Source organism: Marmota marmota, unplaced genomic scaffold, assembly GCF_001458135.2.
Source record: "Marmota marmota marmota unplaced genomic scaffold, marMar, whole genome shotgun sequence".
Lineage (NCBI taxonomy): Eukaryota > Metazoa > Chordata > Mammalia > Rodentia > Sciuridae > Marmota > Marmota marmota.
In genome coordinates this window covers 10,605,802-10,630,625 of record NW_026000020.1, presented here as the reverse complement: position 1 = coordinate 10,630,625, position 24,824 = coordinate 10,605,802, and the positions used below count along the sequence as shown (strand labels likewise).

Sequence of the window (24,824 nt, the reverse complement as noted above, 5' to 3'; positions counted from 1 at the left end):
TCAGAGGAGCTGTGGCTTCTGGGGAGCAAGGGCCCTTCTCATGCACAGATCCCAAGTTTTGAAAGTTGTGACTTACTGTGATTCCATGGATTTCAAAAAATGCCAGTTGAAATGGCTAGAGGGTCTTGTAATTTGAGGTAGGAATCCAAAGTGACACAGAGAGCCAACTCCTCCCAAAAATGTCACTCACTAAATCAGGAGCAAATGGTCATGTCTCACCTGTTGGGGCTGAGAAGAATAGAGGGTGGGGTGCAGAGGAGGAGCCTCCCTGGCCTTTCTTACCAAAATTTACTAGAGACCTCCAGAGTCTGGTGCCCCAGAGCAGTGCCCTCAGCAGGTGGAGGCAGCAGGAGGAGCAGCTGGGGCAGTCCTGCCTCACACTTCTTCTCCCTGGGAGGTTTTTGTCATGGCCTGTATCACTGTGGGAGGGTAACTGTCATACTGTAGACAAAAATAAGTGGCAATATCTTCAGGCTCCAGGCTGCTGATGGTGAGAGTGTAATCTGTCCCAGATCCAGTGCCACTGAACCTTGAGGGGACCCCAGATTGCAAATTGGATGCCTTATATATCAGGGGTTTAGGAGCTTGCCCTGGCTTCTGTTGATACCAAGCTAACCAATTGTTAACATTCTGACTGGCCCTGCAGGTGATGGTGACTCTCTCTCTATGAGACACAGGCAAGGAGGATGGAGACTGGGTTATTGTGATGTCACATCTGGCACCTGCCATTGGAAACATAAAAAGAAATATTCTTATAATTAATCATGTTTCAAGAATATTTTCCTGAGTAGCCATGCAGCACTGACCACACTGTGATGAGTAAATCCCAAATATTGTTCCTCCTTACCTGGAAGGCAGAGCAGCAGGAGCCCCAGGAGCTGAGAAGGGGCCCTCATGGCCATGCTGTTTCCTGATGGGGACTAACTCCTGTACAGGGTGTGAGCAGCCTCTTAAGAAGTCCTCAGGGCAGTGGGCTGTGCTGTGGGCACATGCAAATCAGCAGGGATAGGCAGGCTGGGCACAGCTGCAAGGTGGTCTCATATGTCACTCAGCACATGTCAGGTGCCCAGTATGATTCTGCCCTTCCTGCCTCAGTGTCCCCAAGAGACACTTAGACATGTGGTGGTTCTTCCCATCCTGAGAAGAGCAAGCAAAGCCTACACAGGCTCTTTCCTAAATTAGAGTAATTTCAGAAGCAAGTTTTAGTTCCTTTCATGGCTACAGTGAAGATGGAGCTCAGCTCACCCTGGGCCCCTGTGCACTGAACAGTGACCTGCTCCCAGCAGAGGACTATAGGCACATTCTGGGGACAGAACTGGAATTGCAATCCCCCCACACTCTTGTCCCCTCCTCTGTGGATACATCCAGGGTCTGGTCACAATCACTGAAAGGGTTTTTAGTGTGTTCTGTCCCCTTTCTTAAATTCACAAGGGAAATTCATCCTTACTGCCTACCTGGGGCACCTTCAGAGCAGGGACCCTTGTCCTCCCACCAGCCTTGTCCAATTGCTGATGTTTACTCTGACTCTACTCCATGAATCCCTGAGGAAATGGTCTCCTTGTCTGCTTGTCTGCTTTGTCCAGATCACAAATTAAATGTAAACCATTTCTGAGCTTGCATCTGGGGAGACACAGCTGGTGCCCGGAGCCCCTGCAGCCCTGTGGGCCTGAGTTCAGGGCAGAGCTCCCAAGTCCTAGTGTCCCCCATGGGACAGGATCACTGCTTCTTTCCCTGCTTGTCAGGGGATCCAGGAAAAGAAGGAGCTCCACACCCTGGGGCTGAGCCAGCTGAGAGCCCACAGCCAGGTGAGGAGCACCAGGACTCAGGGGTTCTGAGGCAGAAACCCTGGTGTTCTAAAGAGGAGGGTCAGAAAAACTCACCCAGTGCATCCTCTCAGCCAGAGTTCAAAATAAAAGGACTAAAATATGCCAGGTACATGCTACTTAGAACATAAACTATATTGACAAGTCTATATACAATGTGCATCAGAAATACAAATATTTTAAACATAAATATGCTACTTTGCCTATTTGTCCAATGGAAGGTTTTTGTTTGTTTGTTTTTTTCAGTTTTGGTGATCCAGTTGGGGCCTCATGTTGGCTAGGCAGTGTCTGAAGAACACTGCAAGTATTTTAAAACTTTAATTTGGTACAGTGTGTATGTGGCCCATACTGCCTTTGGACCTGTGATCCTCCTCCCTCAGACTCTAAAGTAGCTGGGATTACAGTCGTGGGCTACAGAGTCTGCTGAACTTAAGCTGGCTACAATGAACTTGGACATTGAAAACCCACGTATGTACCAGAAGCCATGGCTCCCTCTCCACTGCAGAGAACTGAGGATCATGAAGCTCAAGGCCTGACCTTGTGCTCTTGCTGCCTGGAACAGTGACCTTCCCATTTCTCAGACACTGGAGTCCTGAGGGTCTGTAGTTACACTGATGTAAGTATTTGTTATGGGCCCTAAAGGTACAGAAGGTCTTTGTCAAGAGCTGGCTCCTCTCTTCTGGCTTTCCCAACACAGAGCAGAACAGATGGATCAGTGACTACCTGGCTGGTGGCCTTCCTCTGACTGGAGGGAAACAGGTACCTTTGGCATCTGAAAGCCTCCTTTGTCTATTCTGTTCACAGTGAACCATGTTGGCCACACGAACAGCTTCTGGACATCTACTGCACTCCTTTCTTGTCTCCAAAGACCACCAGGCACCACCTTTGACTCTCCCATGAGAATGCAATGGGTGGAGTCAGAGGGGCAGGCCAAGGGCCAGGATTTGCAGGAGAAGAGGGTTGTGACCCACATGAGGACAGCCACGTGGGAAGTGAGGAGTGACAGGTGTGAACTCAGAGTAGGAGGAGACAGAACAGAGAAAACCCAGGCCAGAATGTAGAGGAGGAACCCAGGATCATAGGGACAAGAAATGGGAAAGGGAGAGAGGGTGTGATTTTAGAACTATCCCCAACTTACTCCCCTGAGAGTCCCCAGACTGTTAGTTGCAATTGTGCAAGAGAAGCACCTGGGGAGATGTTCATTCCCAGTGGTGGGAGAAGGAGGTTCTTGTGCCTTGAAGGAAGTGTGGCTCCTGGGGGACAGAATGCCTGTGTCCCTGCCCCACAGCCCTCCCTCCCCACAGGCAGGGTGTGCAGAGGGCAGCAGGAGGCAGCAGGAGCTCAGCAGCCAGGCCTGGTCCTGCAGGTGTCCATGCTTTCAGATTCGGCAGGGGACAGTCACCTCTCTCCTGGACACAGAAAGGAAGACTAGAAACATGTGTGAGACCTTGTGTGTTTTCCCTTGACCAAAAGACACAGGACATGCTGGGAAGACCTCTCTCCATATTTCTGATGCCTGGTGAGAGGGACATCACTAGAAAAAGGCAGGAGGAAGTGCCCTAGGGGATCAGATGGCAGTAGGTGGTGTCAGGGTGCAGGAGGATCTTGACCAGCATCAGCCAGTAAAGATGGCAGCATTGTACCTTAGTGACTATTCTGAGCAGGACAATGTGGCCACTCCCTTTAGGGCCTATGGGGCCTGAGCCCTCAGCAAGGAGGGAGGAAGAGTTTCTGTGGACATCCTGCCCATGCCCTGGACTGACTTTGCACACAAGTGTCCATGCTTTGTCTCAGGCCTGCCTGGCCTCCTCCAAGGCTCTGCACTGTCCCCACTGAGCCCAGCCTGGTGTCCAGCATCCCTTGGGGTCTGCAACTGCTCCTGCTGCACCTGGAAGCTGCCCTCCCTGGGGGCTGGTGCTGTCACTGCTGCACCTGCAGGGCCTGGTGAGCGTCCTGCTCATGAGAGTGGGCGTCAGTTCCAGGACACACACAGGGCCTGTGCAAGTGACAACAGAATTTTGGATATATCTCTTCACACTCCTGAATAGGGGTTTAAGTGTAGTCTGAAGACTTGTGCTACAAACACCTTCAGCTAAATTACATTTTCTTTGTTATCCACTTACAGATGTGGGATATGTTTATGTTAAATATGGAAATCATTACCTTTGAGTAACCTAACAGTGTAAAATATATTGTTTCCTTAACCATCAATAAGACAATGTTGTCCTGGATGTAAGCATTTTTTTAGTGAGTAAAAGAATAAATATTATGTTTTTGATCATTATTTTAATGAGTATCTGTCAAACACATTTTCTATACAGCTTTTTTTTTTTTGGAATATAGAAATCAGATTAATTTGCATAGGGGGTTGGGATGATGGAGGGAATTGTTTCACCATGTCACCTCCCCAGACCTCAGAAACCACCTCTGCCATGGCTCCTGGAGACTTGGTTACTCTTCAAGAGGGTGGCAGACTTTGGCATCAACCCAGTAGTGCTGGGTCGGGAGCTGCCTGGATGCAGATGTCTTTAAGTCTCAATGCACCAGGTTCTGACCAATTATTGGCTTCAGTCTGGCTTGGCAGTGTCAGGTTGCAGTAACTTGGGTGTTGAGCACTAAGATAATAAGGCATGGCTCCAGGTGTAGGCATCACCCATGGGGGTTCAGTTACATTCACCTGTTCCTTTGTAAACCTGACTCCTTGCCTCATTTGCATGGTTTCTCCCCAATACAAGAGTTAAGCACCTCCTCCCAGCTCTCTTTCTTGCCTTCTTGCCCCCTTGTGGGAGCTGCTGCTGAAGACCAGTCATTGAACCCAAAGAAAAGGTACTTTCTGTGTCTGTGTCTTTATTCTCCAAATTCATTTGGAGTGACCCTGATCGATATTGTCCTGTGACATGACAGTACTAGTTCTACAGGAATGCAGGATGAATGAGCTAAGGGGTTTGTGGAAGCTTCCACCTGATTTCAAAGGAAGTCCTTGGAGGCCAGACCAAGTGTGCCAAGGTCAGAGTCCCTGTGGGGTGCCTCTGAGAGGGCAATGTTTGGAAAAGTGGAAGGAATTGGAAGGTCCATTGGAGATCCCTGAGACTGAGAGATGCCAGTAACACAGAACATCTGCTGAGAAAAGCTGCAGGATCAAGCAGAAACAAGACCAGAAAAAAGGCATTTGGGTTGCACCCACAAAGTCATCTGTAGATCTCCACAGCCCTTTGGAGAGAATATCAGATTGTCATGTGCCCCAGGGGCTGGATGTGGGGCTACAGGACTAATTTTCCCAGCTGGATATAGGTATACAGGTCCCGTTCCTTCTTATATGACTCTCTGACTTTCTTTCTTTTTAAATTTTGGAATGGAAATCCTTATTTGATGATTTTATATATTGGATACATGTAACATGATTTTGATTTGTACAGGGGATCACACTGATAGTTTGCATTGAATTTGCACTTAGGCAACCCAGGAAGTGTTAAAAGTATGCAATCTCCTGCAATGGCCTAAATTTATTTCACATTGTGAGGTGGGTATGAGTCCACCTGGGGGGGTCAGGGGCACAATGTTATGATGTGGATATAAAATGCTCCTCAAAATCTCATGTGTGAGCAATGCAAGGGTGTTTAGAGATGAGATAATCAGATTATGAGTTGTCATCTTATCCCTAATCAGTACATTAATCCCCTGAAGATTAACTAGAGGGTTACTGTAGGCAGGCAAGTGGTGGCTGGAGGCTGGTCATTGGGGACATGCCTTTGAGTGATAGATTTTGCCCCTTATGTGCAGTGCCTCTCTCTTGGCTTCCTGTTGCCACGTCCTAAGTGGTATTTCTCCGGTCACCTTTCTTCCAGGATGTTCTGCCTCAGCTGGGGCCCAGAGCAATGCAGTTGGCTGTCTATTAACTTTGTCCTTGGAACAATGAGCCCCAAATAAACTTGTATTTTATTGTTCCTGTCAGATTCCTGGCCCCAGAAGTGAAAAAGATGACTAAAGCAACTTCCAACCTCGTTAGTGTGGAAGCTTGTTGAGCTTGGGGCAGCTGGTGTTGGAGGCCTTCCGAGAGAGGAAGCCTGGGCTGGGGTGAGTGGGGATGTGGACCTATGGACATGGCCAAAGGAGGGAGCTCAGTACCTGAGTTAGCTGAATGAGGTTTGAGCCTTGGACTGGACAACACTCATGGAAGTGTTAAACATTTTTCACTTTTCTTTCTTTCTTTTGAGGACATGTTGGTTTGGGCTCATACCTTCAGAGGTTCAGTTCAGTTCATGGTTGTCTGATTTGATTCCATTCCTCTGGTCCAAATTGAGGCACATGGCAAAGGGGCATGGAGAAGAGAAGCTGCTCATCTCATGGTTCCTAAGAAGCCACAGGGATGAGGTAGACTTCTCAAGGACATGTGGCCTAACTTCTTACAGGAATGCCCAGTATGCCCAGATTTTCCACCCAGTTAGTCCATTTAATTAAAAATCCACCAAATGAGTTTTGGGGCCACCTTATATTCAAAGAATAGCATTATGCCTTGTACCCCTGAAACTCATGTCCATCTCACCATGAAAAATACATTTAATCTCCCTGCAAGAGTCCCCATAATCTTAATAATTCCTGCTTATGCAAAAGTCCTAGACCAAATTCTTATCCAAGACTCAAGGTAAACCCTTGATTGTGAGACAAAAAAAAAGGTGGCTAAAAGAAACAGGATTTCTACCCATTTGATTCTGAATATCATCAGCAGTATTCATATAACCAAATGCAGTATTTCTCCTTTACTCCTCAGTCACTGAGACATGGTGCTCACCATAGGGAAGAGCAGGGAGCTAGAGCCTGTCCATCCTGTCTTGGGGCCATGAGGACACTGTGGTTGAGCAATGTAAGTCTGATCTTCAGGTATCCAAAGCTTCAGCCCTGGTCACAGGGCAACTTGCCAGTGTTGTACTTCCTCTGCCTGGATGTGGAGCACCTTGATCCTGGTCACCCTGGTACCCATGAATGAAAAGACCAAACTCCAGTCACCTCATCCTCATTCCTATTCTTTCCCAATTAGGATCTTCTTTGAAGTGCAGTTTCCAGCAAGGTGTCCCCATCTTTCCTTCCCCAAATTCCTTTACAACAACACCATGTCCCCTGGACAGTATTCCTGCTTCTGTGGAGCCTCGCTACTGCTCCCTGCAGGAGCTTGCTCCAGGACATGATGCTGCTCAGAGAAAGGCCTGTAAAAGTTCCAAATACCCCATCATTTCAGAGAGACTCCTGTCTCCAGTGCTTTGCCTTGGCAGGCGGTGGCCCTTTACCCTGCCTCGGGCATCGCAGAACCATTGGGATGTGTCAGGAGAACACAGGTGATGGTCACATAGAGAACTGGCCTGAAGTCCTCAGTTCTGGCTGCATCTCAGGTCAGTCCATCCATTAGCTTCATGGGACCATGTTGAGCCCACAGATGATTGTGGAGGAAGGGACAGCCTCTTCTACCATTCTAAATTAATCATATCCAGGATATTATGAGTGTTTAATCCAATAAATATGGGAAAATAGAAATGCATTCTTCAAACTGTGAAACTCTGTGTCTGATGCCATAACCCCACCCCCACCCCAGGAATGTGCACTGATATGCACCTAATCCCATCAGTAGACACATTGTTAGGCCTGCGTTTCTGAAGCTGAGGAGGAAGAAAATGAGTAAGGCCAAAGAGGAGCCTCCCTGGGCCCTTCCACCAAATGCCCCAGTGACCTCAGAGCCTGGCTGCCTCTGAGCAGTGCCCTCAGCAGGTGGAAGCAGCAGGAGGAGCAGCTGGGGCAGCCCAGCCTCACACTTCTGCTCCCTGGGAGGTTTTTGTCATGGCCTGAGTCACTGTGGGAGGGAGATAGCCTTGTTGACAGTAATAAGTGGCGGCATCTTCAGGCTCCAGGCTGCTGATGGTGAGAGTGAAATCTGTCCCAGATCCACTGCCACTGAACCTCGAGGGGACTCCAGGTTGTAAACTGGTTGCCCGATAAATGAGGAGCTTAGGGGTTTGCCCTGCTTTCTGTTGATACCAGGCTAAAGCAGTACCTATGCTCTGGCTTGCCTTGCAGGAGATCGCCACTCTGTCTCCTTGAGATTTAGACAGGGAGGATGGAGACTGGGTCATTGTGGTGTCACATCTAGTACCTGACATTGGAAATACAAAAGCAAACATTCACACTATTAAATGTGTTATTAAGGGACTTCCCTGAAGAGCCAGGTAACACTGACCACACAGGACAAAGTAAATCCTCAGCACTGTCCCTCCTTACCTGGGAGGCAGAGCAGCAGGAGCCCTAGGAGCCGAGCATGGGCCCTCATGTCTATGCTGTGCGCTGACTGGCACTGACTCCTGCACAGAGTGTGAGCAGCCTCTTAAGAAGACCTCAGGGCTGCGGGCTGTGCTGTGTGCACATGCAAATCAGCAGGGCCGGGAAGGCTGGATACAGCTGCAGGGCGGGCTCTTCTCAGTCACTCAGCACAGGCCCAGTTTTCCTTGGTGTCCCAGGTCAGGCCAAAGAAACAGAAATATTACAGAAATTATGTTTCTTATGGGGGTAGATGATTAGTACTTTGACTTACTGTCAAATAATTCTCAGTGGGAAAACAATCTGTTGTTTTTATAACATAATTGAGACTTTACCTTAATTTTATTTATTTAAATACAAAAGAAAATGTTTATGGAAGCATGTTAAATGTATACAATAGGATTTTATGATGTACTCAGGCAACTTACTGCAGGTGCAGAAGGACAACACCATGAACCTCGGTGACTGTCACTCAAGTTCCTTCTCACTGAGAACTACAGGTGACTTTCATGCCCAGGGACTATGTGGACTGCACCTTATTTTTGATATGTGTTCCCCATCTTCTCCCCTTATGTCCCATGTAGAGTTATTTCCTGTATTTCACCACATGAAGGGCTAGTTAGTGATGCCAGATGCCATCACAGCAAAGGTCACTGCCATTCAACACATATCCCTGACATGCATGATATGTGCCTCTTTCTTACTTAGCCCTTTAGCAGGGAAGACATCATTCTGCCCCCAATTCCACCCTCCCTGTGAGCTTCTTCAGGAGACAGTCTCTACCTCCTATATATCCAGGGCAGATACATGCAAGGAAACATCTTGGGTCAGGTAAAACTTGGACAAAGATTTGAAAAACTTATATTTCATCTCTGTGGCTTTGCCCTGGACATACAGCCCAGTTCATCATCAGGGGAAGTGCAGCCAGCTCTGCCCCCCACCATCCCTACCCTGGAGTCTGGGGACCAGGGCTAGTATTGATAATGACTGCAGGTGGCCCATTCACAGTGGTCCACCTGGGCAGGAACCTCCTGTTGGTTTTCCAGGGGCCTAAACTTCAAGAGCACTTGCTATCAAACAGCTTAGGCAGAGCAAGTTCCAGAGAGATCTCCTGAAGCTTAAAATGAGGACACAGCTTTTTCTGGTAGGATTAGGAATCAGTGCCTAAGGCTGCCAGATCCTGGGCCTTTCCCTCCCTGTGCTTCTGCTGAATCCTGAGCCACATCTATGCCTCACTGGGCTCCCTGGAGCTGGGGAGGGTGCTCTGTCTCTACACAGTGGACACAGAGCCTGAGATGAGTGTTTCCAGGACAGCACCAGGGGAGCAAGAGGAGGGGCACACACCCTAGCTCCTCATGTCATTGGGAATATCCAAGGGGCATCCTGTGCCTTTCCACAGGGGCTTGAGCTTCAGCCAAACTCAGCAGGAGGCATGTGAAGGGCTTTTGTGTCCTCTCCTCTCTCCTGACTCCCCTCCACCCTGCCAGTGTTTCCTGCCCCTCATCAGTATGCTGACTATGCAGGATGCCCTGTCCTGGTGCATCCTGAGCTGGAAGCACATCCCCTGCATGGCTGGCATCTCTGAGGGAATCGCTCACTCCTTCTTTACTGATGTGTAGAAAAATTAAGACAGTTCCATATGCATTTGATTTCTTTTTACCAATTGTTGGCTAAATTGTATTTAGTAGTGATTCTTTTTCTCTTGATCCCCAAAAGAATGTGCAACCAAAAGCTTGGTCCCTATTCCCAATGCCAATTAATGCCAATTTTATAATGAAGACACAGTTTTGAGAAAAAGGATAAGGAAGTTTTATTGCTTTGCTAGCAAAGGAGTTCGAAGTCTGTGACTCTTCTGATCAGGAGTGATGGGATGTTTGAAAGGAACTCTTCAAGAGTTACATTTCAGGTGTGCTCTGGTAGAGGGTCTCAGGGCACCCTGATGGCCTGTTAAGATTCACTTGTTAACTTGGGAGTTATTCACTTTGCTGGTTCTCAGTAGGCATCTCCTTCCTGCAGTGGGTGTGTTCAAGGGCAATTAACCAGGGGAAGAAAAGATAACACTGTCTCCCTGATCTTGTTAGGGAGAAAGGAGAAGAGAGAGAAAAAAAATAGTTAAAAAAATAAGCCTTAGAGAAATGAGGGCTATTCGGAAGGTGAATGGATGACTGTTACAAATGGAGCCTCTGACAAATTGCATCCTCCTGTGGAGTGCAGGTGAGATCCTGTGAAATAGGAATCCTGCTCTCTCTCACCCCACAGACAGAAGACTCTGAGCCTCAGATCTCTTTTTGATCATTTGCTTTATTAATCTTCCTTTCTACCTTTATTCTAGTATATGGCAAGACAGTTTTGGGGATATTACAGCCATTGTTGTTATAACAGTAGGATCTAGAGAAGCCTGGCTGGGCCTAGACCTGGCTCTCAGGGAGGATGGGCCTCAGCATGTGCTCCTGTGATGGGGGTGTTTGCAGGTTTCACAGATGGAAATACCATGCTAATAAAGCAGTGTATTATGTGTAGTTCTGAAAAATAAATTTTTAAACACTCACATAATTTTTGTGACCAAGTTACTGAAAGTGCTATAGAAATTGTCACTGGCTGAAATATAAGTCTGTTTTCTTAATGCTGAAATTTTATACCAAAAAAAAAAAAAAGTTAAAGGAATGAGCAAGTAGAAAACACAATCAAGTGATCAGAGTTGCTGAGGTTTAAATTAACATGTTGGACATAGGATGTTTGCTTTGTGATGAAAAATAGTGAGAGAAAGGAATTTTGTTTTCAAATTGGCATTCAAGTGTGTAAATGATGGGAGGAAAGATGATCAAAGTCTCTGGAGAGCAGCAGGGATCCACTCACAGGGTGAGAAGGACCCATCTGGGCTTCAAGTCAACAAAGATATGAGAAGAAGAGGCCATTGAGCTTCTCCACCTTTCCTTGAGCTAGCAAAATCATATTCTCTTACTGTTTTGTCTCTTGTGCAGTCATCTTTTATGATGGAGTCACACTGAGGATTGAGGAGTCTTCATCTCAACCCCCGAGCCCTGTAGCCCTGTCCTGCCCAAGACTGGCCATAAAGCACTCTGATTCCCTGCTTAGTCCAACCGATATTCCTCCTGAGAGAGTCTGCTTTGCAGAGACTGTCACTGGGTGTCCACACTTCTGCTGACTTTGGATCAGTTTTCTTACAACAAGGCCCAAGTTCTAAGTGTCTTCGGGAGTCTGGAAATTGCTGCTGGTGGGTGGAAATGGGAGGAGAAGATCGCAGTCCAAGTACTCACCTGGACAAAGGTCCTTCAGGTGATGTGAACCTGAAGGGAATTCCCAGGCTTCAGGGATCCTTGTGCCATCTTCAATACATGGAAACCAACGCAGGCTTCCATGGGATGTGCTGTCACCTCAGCTCCAAGCTACACCCTGTGACTCACAATCATACTCTTTTAATATCCATTTGAAACACACTGGCACCTGCAGCCTGGAAAGAAAAGCCATATAATGTTATCACTAGTTGATAAAAGACATCTATGTAACGTAAAGATGTCACCCACAGCACCATTCTCTAGAGTGCAGAGTGGCCGCTGGTGCAGAGGCAGGTCAAGAAGGGACTCCTGTGTCAGCTCTGCTGGGGGAGGGTAGCACTGGGCTCTGTTCAGGTGACTGCCTAGATGGCCCTGACAGGCTCAGGGGCAGAGCAGGAAGTCCCAGGGTCTCTGCTCTGCAGGCTCAGCCAGGTGTTTTCTCATAGCAGCAAGGTAAGGAGGACTGTGGCTGTGCAGGAAGCAATGAGCATCAACATGTCCAGTTGCAGGCTGTTGATGGGCAGGGAAGCCTGCCCCAGATCCCTGCCCCTGCACCTCTAGGACCCTGAGAGGGATGGAGAAGCACATCTGAGAGGAGCTACTGCAGGCTGATGAGGTGTCTGGTAGTGCCAGTGTAGTGGGCCTGCAGTGATGCTGGCTCTGTCTCCTGCAGGCAGTCAGGAGAACTAAAGCTGGGTCAGCACCATCTTGTCACTGAGCCTGAAAACCCACAAGAAACACCCCACGAATATGACTATGTGCTTACAAAAATCACCAGAATGTTATATATAAAAAAAAAAAACTAAGAATGGGCAAAATTTATTTAAAATTCAGAATAAAAACAAACAAACAATCATACAGAAAACTCTATTACCTAGATTCCCTTTGGAGAAAAGGAGTGATTAACAAACACCCCAACCTGTAACTCAGTGCTGGCTGGGCTCTTTTAAGAGCTGAGACTGCACCCTCCATGCTGGGTGAGCTGCACCAAACACTCATCAGCTACCTGGGAAGCCTGTCTGTGCTGAGGGTCCAGAGCAGGAAACTCTGCAGCAGGCTTGTGCTGTGACTCAGGAGCCCTACCGTATGGCCATGGGGCTCAGTACCTTGCTAGGGGAAGAAGGGTTTGTACTAGATGAGGACAGTGTGTGTGTGCCTCTGACAAGTCCCCAATAAAGGGTCACAGCAGAAACCTGCAGAGCACTAGAGAAAAGCAGGCCATCCCCAGGGATCCAGAAGAAAGAAGCAACTACTCACAGTTCTAAAAGCAGCCTCCAGAACATCCCTTTGCCCTGGCACCATGCCCTGGGCACTGAGTGACTGAGTGACTTAGCTGCTCACCACACGGGGACTGTTGGACTCAGCACAGGGCAGCACAAGCTGGGCTCAGCACTGCCCAGTTTCATGATGGAAGCACTTTGAGGACTGGGCTCACCACAGTCATAGGATCCACTTGAATATGTGGACAGGCATCCTGAGGTGCCACGTCACTTCTCCCTCTGACTCTAGCACCTCTGCATCAGATCTCATAGGACCTCATGGATATCCCCCAAGCAGGCCATGTCCCAGGGATTAAGAAGCTGGGCTTTGACCTCAATTGGCTGTCATAGTAGGTGGGAAATGACCATGACAACTTGACACTTGAGGCCCAAACAGGCTCTCATTAAATTTGGTGAGATTCTGATAGAAAAAAAAAAAAACAAAAAAAAAAAACAGCTGAACAACTTCATGAGCAAGAAACCCTGTGCTTAGCACAACACTGAGGGGAGAGCAGAGACCTCCCTCCCCTCCAGAGTCAGAGCAGCAGCAGGAGCAGGGGCCAGGCAGGTCCCAGGTCCACAGAGACACATCCTTCCCTCACTTGACCCTCATGACCTCCTTACTGTCCCTTTCTCCACCAGCAGCCACAGGGGTCGGGCTTCAGCCTATAAAATCAGGGAACAGGATTCATCCATATCATGTAGGCTCTGGAGACAGAGAGACAGGGGCCAGGCTGGGCTTCCAGGCCAAGAGCACAGAGCAGCTTTCCCACCAGGAAGCCCCTGCCAGGTCCTCCCATGAGTCTCTTCTCACCACAGACACACTGGTGAAGAAGAGGGGCTCCCTGTTGATAAGATGACACAACACTCTATTATTTTCCTAATATTGTGGAAATAGGCAGCTCTCTCAGTTCATTGTCCTTAGTCTGCCATCTACTGGTTGTAATGTGACATAACATCCTCAGGATTTTAGAGGCTGGGTCCCAGTGAGCCTTTACTCTAGAGTCTTCAATGTCACTCAAGATGCTGATCCCACTATGCCACCACCAGGTTACTGAGTTCTGCAGGGAAAACAGCTTTACCCTCATGTCAGGAACCTTGTCTGCTAGTCCAGGACTGAAGACTAACAGACACCCAGGGGTCTAAAAGAGATTAGTTACAAGAGAGTTCAGGATGAGCTGTGCGACCTAGGAGAGATGACAAGGTGTGACTTCAGAAAGTTCACTGAGGACTGCAGGGTGTAAGGCATGGAGGGAGGAGCCCAGGCCTCCTGATATCCACCTGTCAGTGCATCAGTCGGTCCTTCTTGCCATGCAGAAGCTTCCCAGAACCACACCTAGACCTCAGCAGCTGTTCCAACCAGGAAGGACCTGACACCCTCAGGCTCATGAACAATGGCTCAAAAGTTTGTGCTCCTAGCTACAGTAGACACCAGGAATGATCAAGTTAATCTTTACACCCACATTGATTCTGCCATGGTGGATCATGCTGGCCATTAGACACATGTGACATTGAACATTCGAAGTGAAACAACTAAAAAACTCAATTTAAAATTTAATTCAGAGTGTATAAGATCAGTTGTAAATAGGATTCACATGTGACAGTTCTCCATTTATAGTTTATAAGCATAGAATCTGTGGCGTCTTTCAAAGATCAGCTGATACTGGGAAAAGAAGAAGCCACTCATTGACTTAGAGTATCAATATTTGGATATTTGCTCAACCCAGGGGCCTAGAGGGAAAGAAGCTAATAAAATAGTGCCTTGCTTCAAAGAGGAAGCAATAGCCATCCCGATAGATGGATGAAAATGAAAAATCAAAGGAACAAATCACTCATCAAAGATCAAACAACCCAGAACACCTCAATACCTGACGCCATCAACACCACTGTGGAGGAGAACATCAGAGATAAAATTTACCCAGCTCATGGTTAAAGTGTCCAGTGAGCTAAAAGGAGATGCCAGGAGTGAGATTAGAAAACACAGGAAGTGAAAGACCTCTCCACTGACGACCCAGAGACTCTGACAAAGAACAAAAGGAAACCCTGGAATTAACCCAATAAATCACATTTAAATTCAAGAAAACAGTCACCAATCATTCAGGCCACTTTGAAGATAGATTTGTCAAGCCTTGAAGACAAAGGATATGATCTTGAACAGAAAGATGGCCATACAGGAAAGATGTCAAGAGGCCATGCCCAGAATACTCAGAAACCTGGGACGACATCCAGAACCACACTGGAGCATCACCAGAGTAGACAGAGGCTCCCAGACACAACCTGGGGGAGCACGTTGTTCTCAATGTAGTGACCTTGACCATTCATATTCACACAGACCTGCACTTATGTTTTTACCCAGTTTACCACAAAGTGCTACTGTGAAACTCTAAGTTCATTTCAGCTGATTAAAAAAGCCTTAGACTAAGTAATTTGATAAATCAAGATAGAAAACATGTGAATTCTGAATTTTCTCTCCAACTTTTGAGAAAAAATTGGTTTGTTGACACAGAAGACTTTTCTGGACCCTTGAGACCTGTTCCAGATCTGCCTGATCTGAATCTGTTTACAAAAATTTGGATTATTTCTTTGTTTTTTGATGGAAGCAGAAGAAAACGTCCTGTACAAGGGCACCCAGAGCTGTGAGATAAAGGCTGTGAATGTCCCTCTGTGAAGGTCCCTCTCTGTGAGCCCAGCTCCCCACCATCCTTTGCCGACTGAGCACCCTGTGACTGGAGCTCTGCTTCCTCCTTTCTTCCCTCTCCTCCTCCTTGAGGACAGGGGGCTCTGTCTTTAAATCAGAGTGAGAATGTGGTTGCATCCACATCCCAGGGTCAGAATATGGGAGATCCCCCCTCTTACCCTGGCTTATATTTGAGCAGGACTTGGGAGCAATTTTTGAAACCATTTTGACAGTGTCTGTGCTTGGACAGATTTAGCCACATACCGTTGAGGTCAAAATGAGGAGGATATAAATATCTGGGAATCAAACTACACTTAGGGATTCACCTTTAACTGCCTGTGCTTGGGATATTAGGCTCTTCCGGAGACTTCATCCTCACCTGGTAAATAGGGAGATAACACCAAGTGTCCCCATCCTCTCTAATCACTCACATTTCTTCCAGGGAAGCAAAGAGGGCCCAGAAGACCATGAATCTTTCAGACCTGAATAAACCTTGGTTTCCACTCACACAACCTTTTCAGGTGCAGTGGGAACAGAAAAGTGCAAAGGATCTGACTGAGGGCATCTGGGGGCAGCCACTGTGCCCCAGGGGGGAGGGTGGCAGAGGGGACTGTGAAGTCTCTGTGGGGGACTGAACCAGTGTGGTAACCTGTGTGGCCTTGCAGACAGTCACACGCTGCAGCATCCCCAGGCTCCTGACTATGATGGGAGGGTGAAGTCTGTCCCTGACCCACTGCCACTGGACAGGGCTGGGATACCACTGGCCCTGCTGGATGCACTGATATGGCTCTGGAGAGCAGGATGGGCTGGGAGGGGCATGCAATTCAGCAACAAAAACAGTGTTCACCCAATGGCCTAATGCTGTCAAGCTGGGCCCTGAGTCAGGCCATCTGGGTGGGATGGGTATTTGTCACTGACAGATGTGTCATATAAAGAGAGTCTTCAAACTCCCTTGGCCTGCATATGTGTAGCTGTTACATCAACAGTATCTGCTTTGTAGTTCTGACTTCAGCCTAAGCAAGATCAGACCTTCCAACAGCATCTAACACAGAACACAAGGGGCTCTTCATTCTGTTGTTGTGGTCTCCATGGTGACAATGCTCATCATCATCATTAGAAGACTAAGCAGAGACCCATAGAAATCAGTCTCCGTTTCACCCAAGCAGGCTTCTCCACAGCCACATAGGCTCTAGGTGCGTTTTCACTAACCTAATCAGGATCTTAAAACCCTATTGATTTTTTTTTTTTATCCTTTGGATCTACATTGAAATGCTCAGACTTTCTGTTGTGTCCATTCACATCTGATCAATGTGTTCCTTATAATTCTCCATTAGGCAGACATCACCCTAGGAAAGTGTCCCAGATCAGTCTCCATCCTCCTTCTTAGGCTGTCCTCATCTGTCCCTCAGACTTCCCTCTGTAGAGGGGGTCTGCAGGCTGGAGGCCAAGGAAGGGAGGTTCAGCTCAGGAGTAGAAACTAGAGGGCCACAGGAGAGAGAGAGAGAGACCATGATGCATCCCCAGTCACATCCACAGGCTCTTGAGCCCCAGGGAGGACAGCAGGTGCAAGTCCAGGTTCAAAGGCCTAAAGACGTAGGGTCGGTGACCAAGGTTGTAGAATAAACAGCACATCCTCTTGGGGAGGAGAAGCTTGATGTAAGAAGGAGTGGGTGTTCCTTTTTCTCCTCCTACATTCACCTGGGTCTCAGAATATGGAACAGTGCCACCTACATTCAGGGAGGGCCCTCACCCTGTCCCCTGACCATCAGACAAATCTTCCCTGAAACGGCATCACAGACGCACACAGAGCACGCTGTACTAATGCTCCAGGAGTCTCACCACCCAATTAAGCTGACACCATGCAACGTGTTTCATGGATTCTTCACAGAGCTGCAACAGAAGTAATGAGGTGTGTCTTGCATTAAATCAAGAAAAACATTGTCCAGTCTGTGCTGCTCTGGCTGAGGAAGAGCAAGGGGGTTTTAGAGCAGATGATTCTCCCTCTCCCTTTTAGTAAACTCTCCCAATGATGCTCAGAGCCTGGTGCCTCTGAGCAGTGCCCTCAAGTAGTGGAGGCAGCAGGAGGAGCAGCTGGGGCAGCCCAGCCTCACACTTCTGCTTCCTGGGAGGTTTTTGTCATGGCCTGTGTCACTGTGGGAGGGGAACTATTATACTGTTGACAGTAATAAGTGGCAATATCTTCAGGCTCCAGGCTGCTGATTGTGAGAGTATAATCTGTCCCAGATCCACTGCCACTGAACCTTGAGGGGACCCCAGATTGCAAATTGGTTGCCCAATAAATGAGGCACTTAGGAGCTTGCCCTGGTTTCTGCTGATACCAGTTTAAATTATTGCTAATGTCCTGACTGGCCCTGCAGGTTATGGCAACTCTGTCTCCCAGAGATACTGACAGAGGGGATGGAGACTGGGTCAACTGGATGTCACTTCTTGCAACTGAGGTTGGAAACAACAGTAAGACACAAATATTCACATAATTAGACCCAAACAGTCTGCAAGGCAAGTCACTCAATGCTTTTTCCTGAGACATTCCTTACCTGGGAGGCAGAACAGCAGGAGCCCCAGGAGCTGAGTGGGAACCTTCATGTTCTTGCTGTGTCCTGACTGGGACTGACTCCTGCACAGGGTGTGAGCAGCCTCTTAAGAAGTCCTCAGGACAGTGGGCTGTGTTGTGGGCACATGCAAATCAGCAGGCTGGGCAGGCTGGGCACAGCTGCAGAGCTGCTCCTCTCAGTCACTCAGCACATACTCGGTGTCCCCAGTGTCCCAGGTCAGTCAAGAGTAGCACAAATGAGCAAGGCCAGAATATCCTTCTGCCTGAAACACTCAGGACAGAATCCGTGCACTCTCTTGTAAGTTGACATGTTTTTCAGGAAAGGCTTTTCCTGTGTTTCTTAATGACAATTCTTTATTATAACAGTAACAAGGATAAATTAAGGGGAAAAAGGATTTGTCATGATTAGGATATAAAAAGAACAATGAGGACAAATAAATAGAATTTGAAAACTCCTTGAGGATGCTTGGGTTTTCCTAGACATTGACCTTGCAGGACTATGAGTCTGGGAGAGGGTGTGACCAGTCATGATACAGCCCATGTGCCTCAGTCTCTCCAAAACACACACCTAGACAGGATGGAGTGTGTCCTCCCAGAGCAGCAGGTGCAGGGCCCAGCAGGGCTCTTTCCTAAGTGTCTTTCTGGAGAAGTTACAGTAATTTTAGAAACAAGTTTTAATTCCTTTCATGGCTCTAATGAAACATGGAGCTCAGCCCAGCCTGGGCTCCTGTGCACTGAACAGTGACCTGCCTCTTGCTGAGGGCTCTGGGGACACTCTGGGGACAGCACTCGAATTGCAACACCTCTCTTTTCCATTTCTGTCCCCTCCTCTTGGTACACCTCCAGAGTCTGGTCACAATCACTGAATGGCATTCAGTGTGTCCTGTCCCCTCTTTTGAAATCCCAAGGACAGTCCATCCTCCCTGCTCACCGGGGGCATTCTCAGAGCAGGGCCCTTGTCCTCCCACCAGCCTTGTCCTCTGCTGACCTGTATTCTAATGGTACTACATGAATCCCTGGGGGACAGTTCCCTTCATCAAGTTGTGGTTAATACAGGTCAAAAATATAAACAGAAAACCCTTCTGAGCTTGCATTTGGGGAGATACTGCCATTGTGCAGAGCCCCAGCAGCCCTGTGGGCCTGAGTGCAGGGCAGAGCTCCTAAGCCTTTGTGTCCCCCATGGGACAGGATCGGTGCTTCTGTCCCAGGGATTCTGGATCTGCTGCCCAGGATTGTTTGTTGTATCCTGTGTTTGCTGTCTAGGGACAGCTCAGTGGAGCATCAACAACCAGAATCTATAGTTTAGGGTCCCAAAGTCTTGACCATGGATCTTTTTCTCCCCAGTTCATGAAGCTTCCTCTTTCTTCATCACTATAGAGATTCTGTAGGAAACTTAAGTGATCCCTAAGCAGAAATTGTTCAATTACTTAAGAACAAAAGATTAACATCTCCTCAGAAACTCATAGCCCATTCTCATCTTAGGGCAGTTGACATCTGGACCAAGTCACCCACATGAGATGCCAATGAGGTGATTTTGGAAGAGAGAAGCCAAGGGGAACACTACTAACTGAGCACTGCTTTCACGTCAACTCTGTTTCATGCCCTGTCTGCTTCATAATCTTTCCCCATTAGTAACTTTTGCAATAATTGAGCAAATTTAGCACCCAAAGGAAGACCTGTAATGGACCTTATGTTTGTGTAGTGGAAGGAGAGGGGAAGTTGTCTGCAACAAGAGAAGTTATCTGTCACTTTTAGTTTGAAAAGTGACAGCTGGTGAACAGGGCAGTGTCCTGCAGTGACCTGGGTTCAGCTCTGCTGCGGGGGAAAGATTTAGGGTGTTGGTTGGGTCGTGGCCCAAGGTGTACCCACAAGGTACAGAAAAAGAGCATGGTATTACCAAGTGTTTCTGTTCAGAGAGGCACAGGGACCAGATACAGGACCCAGAGGCACAGGAAAGACCCACCTGCCACAGACTTCTACCTGATCTTATAGGCATCTGGAATCCCCAGCATCTCAGCCCTCAGGCCTGACCTCAAGCAATGAGAACTCTCTTGTTCTAGGGTGCAGCACAGCCTGAAGAAACTCTGGTCCTGTGGACAACATGCAGCACTGCCCCATAAGACTCTGCCTGGATAGCATCATGTTGATTGGACATGATGGGCAGGAGATGATCTGTTTTCCAGTGCATTCCATGCTGTCCAGTGATTGGCCTTCAGACCTACAGCAACTGAAGGGCCTGTCACATTGTGAACATGATGGGGCTCAGATGTGTGAGGCCTGCTGACTCCTCCCTTTCAGGGGAGGGACAAGGAGTTGCTCCTTGTATCTCCAGCCACTGAGAAGGATTCTCAGTGCTGGCTGGGCTCTGTGCAGAGATGAGATGGCACACTCCATGCTAGGTAAACTTCACCAACCACTCATCAGCTACCTGGGAAGCCTGTCTGTGCTGAGGAGTCCAGAGAAGGACACTCTGCAGCAGGCTTGTGCTGTGACCCAGGAGCCCTGCTGTGTGGCCATGGGGCACAGCACAATGCTAGGGGTAGGGGTGTTTGTACTAGATGAGGACAGCATGTTACCCTCTGATACTTCCCAATAGTCACTGCAGAGATCGGCAGAGCACGAGAGAGAGAGAGAGAGAGAGAGAGATGACCTTGAATGTAGCTGAGTGGTAGTGTGTATCTGAATTTAATACCAAGTTTGAATAAAAATTTGAAAAAAAAGAAAAAAGGGAACATCTCTCTATGCTCTAATGAAAATCCCTGGAGGAGGTTTGTGTGACTGGGCACTGAGAGTGACAGGTTACTCTAAACATCGTCCTGCTGTGAGTGCCAGGCAGGGGTCACTCAGCCTAGGTGAAACTACATGATGGAAAATCATGAAGGTCCACAGCAGAGATGGGGGGTGAGGAGCAGCTGGAGCTCAGAGAATATGAGGGCGGAACCTGCACTATGCCAGGCCACACTGTTGGACACAGCTCACTGTCCACTTGTCTACTTCAACAGAATGCACAACGTGACCCTGGTGTGACCTGTAGACTTGGGCAGAAGTTGATGAACTGTAACAGAAGCAACAGAGTCTGGAGGTGGTGACAGAGGGTCTGTGGGGAGCATGGGGACACAAGAGAACCCTGCACTTCACCCAGTTTTGCTGGGAACTTAAACTCCACTAAAAATCAAAGTCTTAAAATATTCCCATGTGGAATACATGGAGAGGCCTATCTTTGCTGCACAACTCCTGATACTGCCTAATTCAATCTCTTCATAGCAGTGAGCTCATTGCCTGCTGGGGCTGAGCAGAAGGGTCAGGATGCAGAAGAGCTCCCCTGGATCCTCTGACAAACCCCCTTGTAATGCTCAGGGCCTGGCTGCCTCTGAGCAGTGCCCTCAGCAGGTGAAGGGAGCAGGAGGAGCAGCTGGGGCAGCCCAGCCTCACACTTCTGCTCCTTGGGAGGTTTTGGTCATGGCCTGTGTCACTGTGGGAGGGGAACTGCTACCTTGTTGACAGTAATAATTGGCAACATCTTCAGGCTCCAGGCTGCTGATGGTGAGAGTGAAATCTGTCCCAGATCAACTGCCACTGAACCTCAAGGGGACCCCAGATTCCAAAGTGTTTGCATTTCTGATGAGGAGCTTAGGAGCTTGGCCTGGTTTCTGCTGATACCAGTGTAAATAACCGCCAATACCCTGACTGTCCCTACAGGTATGGTGACTGTGTCTCCACGAGACACAGGCAAGGAGGATGGAGATTGGGTCATCATGATTTCCCATCTGACACCTGTCATTGTAAACATAAAAAGAAATATAATTATGAGGGTTATGTTACAATAGGACTTTCCTGAGTAGCCAGGCAGCACTGACAACACTGTGATTAGTAAATCCCCAGTGCTGTCCATCCTTACTTGAGAGGCAGAGCAGCAGGAGCCCCATGAGCTGAGCAGGGACCCTCATGGCCATGCTGTGTCCTGACTGGGACTGACTCCTGCACAGGGTGTGAGCAGCCTCTTAAGAAGTCCTCAGGGCAGTGGGCTGTGCTGTGGGCACATCCAAATCAGCAGGGCTGGGCAGGCTGGGCCCAGCTGCAGGGAGTCTCCTCCTGGTCAATCAACACGGGCTCAGTGTGTCCAGGTGTCCCAGGTCAGACCAGGGCAGCTCAGATTTGCTTGGGGGAAACATGGTTCCTTGGGGCCACAGGACACAGTCTGGATCAGGACAGGCTGTCCTTGTGTCCTAAGCACAGTTCTGTGTTGGTGATCCTTGGAGGAAGAAGGGACATTACAGAAGCAAGGATATAGTTTATGCTTTGGAAGTAAAAGCAGAAATAAAGACAGAAAGAGAGGAAGATGTAAAAACTCACTGAGGTGTTTGGGGTTTCTGGACATTGGCACAGCATGGGTAAGAGGCAGGGAAGGAGGGACCCACTCATGGATCCAGCCCTCCCTGCCTCAGAGTCCCACAGAGCACACTTATATCCATCATGGTGCCCATCTTCTCCAGACCAGCAGGTCTAAGGCCAGCCAGGCTCTTCCTCTTAACTGTCCTTTAGGAGAAGAATAATTTTACAAACAAGTGAAAATACTATAGAAGATTAGAGAATACAGGGCTAGTGCAGCATGTTGGTAAAAACAGTAAATATTCTGAATCCTTACATATCTTACATATCTTTTCCAGTATTACCACAGGGCCTTTTAATTCTTAATAATGAATCATGACCTCAAGAGGGCTGCATTGTCTCTAAACATAATGTCCTGTATCAGGTCCTCTAGCAACTTTTCCAGGAATAAAGCAGGATAAAGTTTTTCACTGCTGTTCTTCTTTTAGTTATCAAAAACCTTTCTTTCTTTTCTTTTCCCTTCCTTCCTTCCTTCCTTCCTTCCTTTCTTTATTCCTTCATTTCTTCCAACTTTTCTTTCTTTTTGTCTTTCTCTCATTCTTTCATTTTTTCATTCCTTTCTTCCTCCCTTTGGTGCTGATGACTGAACCCAAGGCCTGGTGCATGCTGCACAGTTCTCTACCTCTAAGTCAGAGACCCAGCCCCTCCTTCCCTCAGTTACACATCATTTCTGAGATCATCAGTTGTCCCCTGATACTTCCTCCTGCCCTGGTCTGGGGGGCTCACCTGTTCCTACCACAAACAGCAGGACAGAGCTGGTGAGCAGTAAACTAAAGGAAAAGGGGAAGGTTTAAAAGCTTCACCCTATTTTAAATATCCCTGTGCTTGTGCTGAGTTCCTGAGCGAAGAGAGACTACAATGTAATCTTTACTGTGGAAAAGTACATTCAGATCAAGTTTCTCCCTAGCAAGGTGACAACCTGCAGGTGGACAATTGTGGGAATGTGTGCAGAGCATCTGATGAAGGAAGGACTTTGCTGGTGACATAGATGGGAGAGACTGGGGCAGGAGCCCACGCAGGCTGAGCTCAGGCTGCAGCTGCCTGAGAGCTGCAGGTTCTGGCCCTGGGCTCTGAAGAGGAGGTTCTCCTGGGCAGTGTGGTGAGGACCTGGGGAAGCAGAGGCCCTGCCCTCAGGCTCTCTGGCCAGGGAGCCAGGGGAGGAAGGTGCTCCACTCCCCAGGGCTGAGCCAAGCAGAGATGCCATGGCCAAGGGAGGTTCAGAGGTCAGTAGTCAACACTCGCCTGGCTCTGCACTCAGTGCTGAGATCATTGTCGTGGGCAAAGACCCTTCTCAACCAGAGAGGGGGGTCATCAATGACCCCCAGAGCCTCTTCTCAGCCAGAGTTAAATTTAAAACTTAAGGAATACTCCATGCCACATATGTAATTTTTAAAATATAAATCCTATGATTATGTCTGTGTTTACTCTGTAACTCTAGTATGAATATTTGTATGACATAGGTATTTCTTGACTTTTTGATAAATGCAGGATTTTATATTTATTTATTTGTTTGTTTATATATTAGTTTCTCAGCTGCAGTGATGCAGTCGGTATTCTCACAGGCTAGGCCACGATGAACTACATCCAAGTCAGCTCCCTTTTGTTTACATACTGTGTTCCATAGTTTTTCTGGGGTGGCCTTGAACCTGCACCCTCCTCCCTCAGTCTCAAGGTGTCCAGGATTACAGGTGTGTGCCACCTTGCCAATGGGATTCTAAGTTCAGACACCCTGAGTCTGGGCAGGAAAAGCTGGTATCTCATGTCTAATCCCATGGCTGCCTCTCTACTCTCATGTCCTGAGCATGAGCACCATGGAGTTTAGGATATGCACAGGGTCTGGCTGCTGCCTGGAACAGTGACTTTCCCATTGCTCAGGACACTGGGGGAATATGACGGCCTCCAGTGACAGAGAGAAGCAAGTGTCATAGAGATGGACAGTTGTTTCTATGTCCAGAGCTGGGCATGGGCAGCTCCTGCATGGTTGCTTCCCCTCCCAGGGCAGAAGAGCTGGCGCAGTGACTGCATGGCCACAGGACAAAGCCATCCACACATGCTGGTGGCCATTCTTCTGATTAGAAGGACACAAGTGCCTCTGGCAAGTCACATCTGCCATGATGCAGGGACTCTTCTCACAGTGGACCATGGCGGCTACACGTACAGCCCTGAACACGTGCTGCTCTCCTTTCTGGTCTCTAAAGACCACTAGGCACCACCTTTGACTCGCCTATGAGAATCCAAGGGATGGCATCCAAGGCAGGTGAAGGGCTAGGTTGTGCGGGAGAACAGGGTTGTTACCCATATGAGGACAGCCATGTGGGAAGTGAGGAGAGACAGGTGTGAACTCAGGGTAGGAAGGGACAGGACAGAGAAGACCCAGGCAGGAGAGCAGAGGAGAAACACTGGAGGAGCTAAGGATCTGGGGAGAAGAAATGTGAAGTGGAAAGAGGGTGTGACTTCATAACTGTCCCCAACCTGCTCCCCTGAGGTTCCTCAGACTGTCAGCAGCCC

At 48.2% G+C, this 24,824-nt stretch overlaps 1 long non-coding RNA gene across 2 annotated transcripts in view; it reads right to left on the bottom strand.

Moving 5' to 3' along the window:
* Positions 1-22,391, bottom strand: part of LOC125618850 — a 30,274-nt gene extending 7,883 nt beyond the window's left edge. Inside the window, exons 1-3 of one of the 2 annotated variants that reach the window (XR_007350236.1) lie at positions 22,381-22,391; positions 21,894-21,898; positions 21,401-21,614 (exon numbers count right to left, since the gene is read on the bottom strand). This is a non-coding gene — a long non-coding RNA (uncharacterized LOC125618850). The remainder of the gene's footprint in view (positions 1-21,400; positions 21,615-21,893; positions 21,899-22,380) is intronic. The other variant, XR_007350237.1, reaches the window with a different exon arrangement.
* Positions 22,392-24,824: the final 2,433 nt, after the last annotated feature.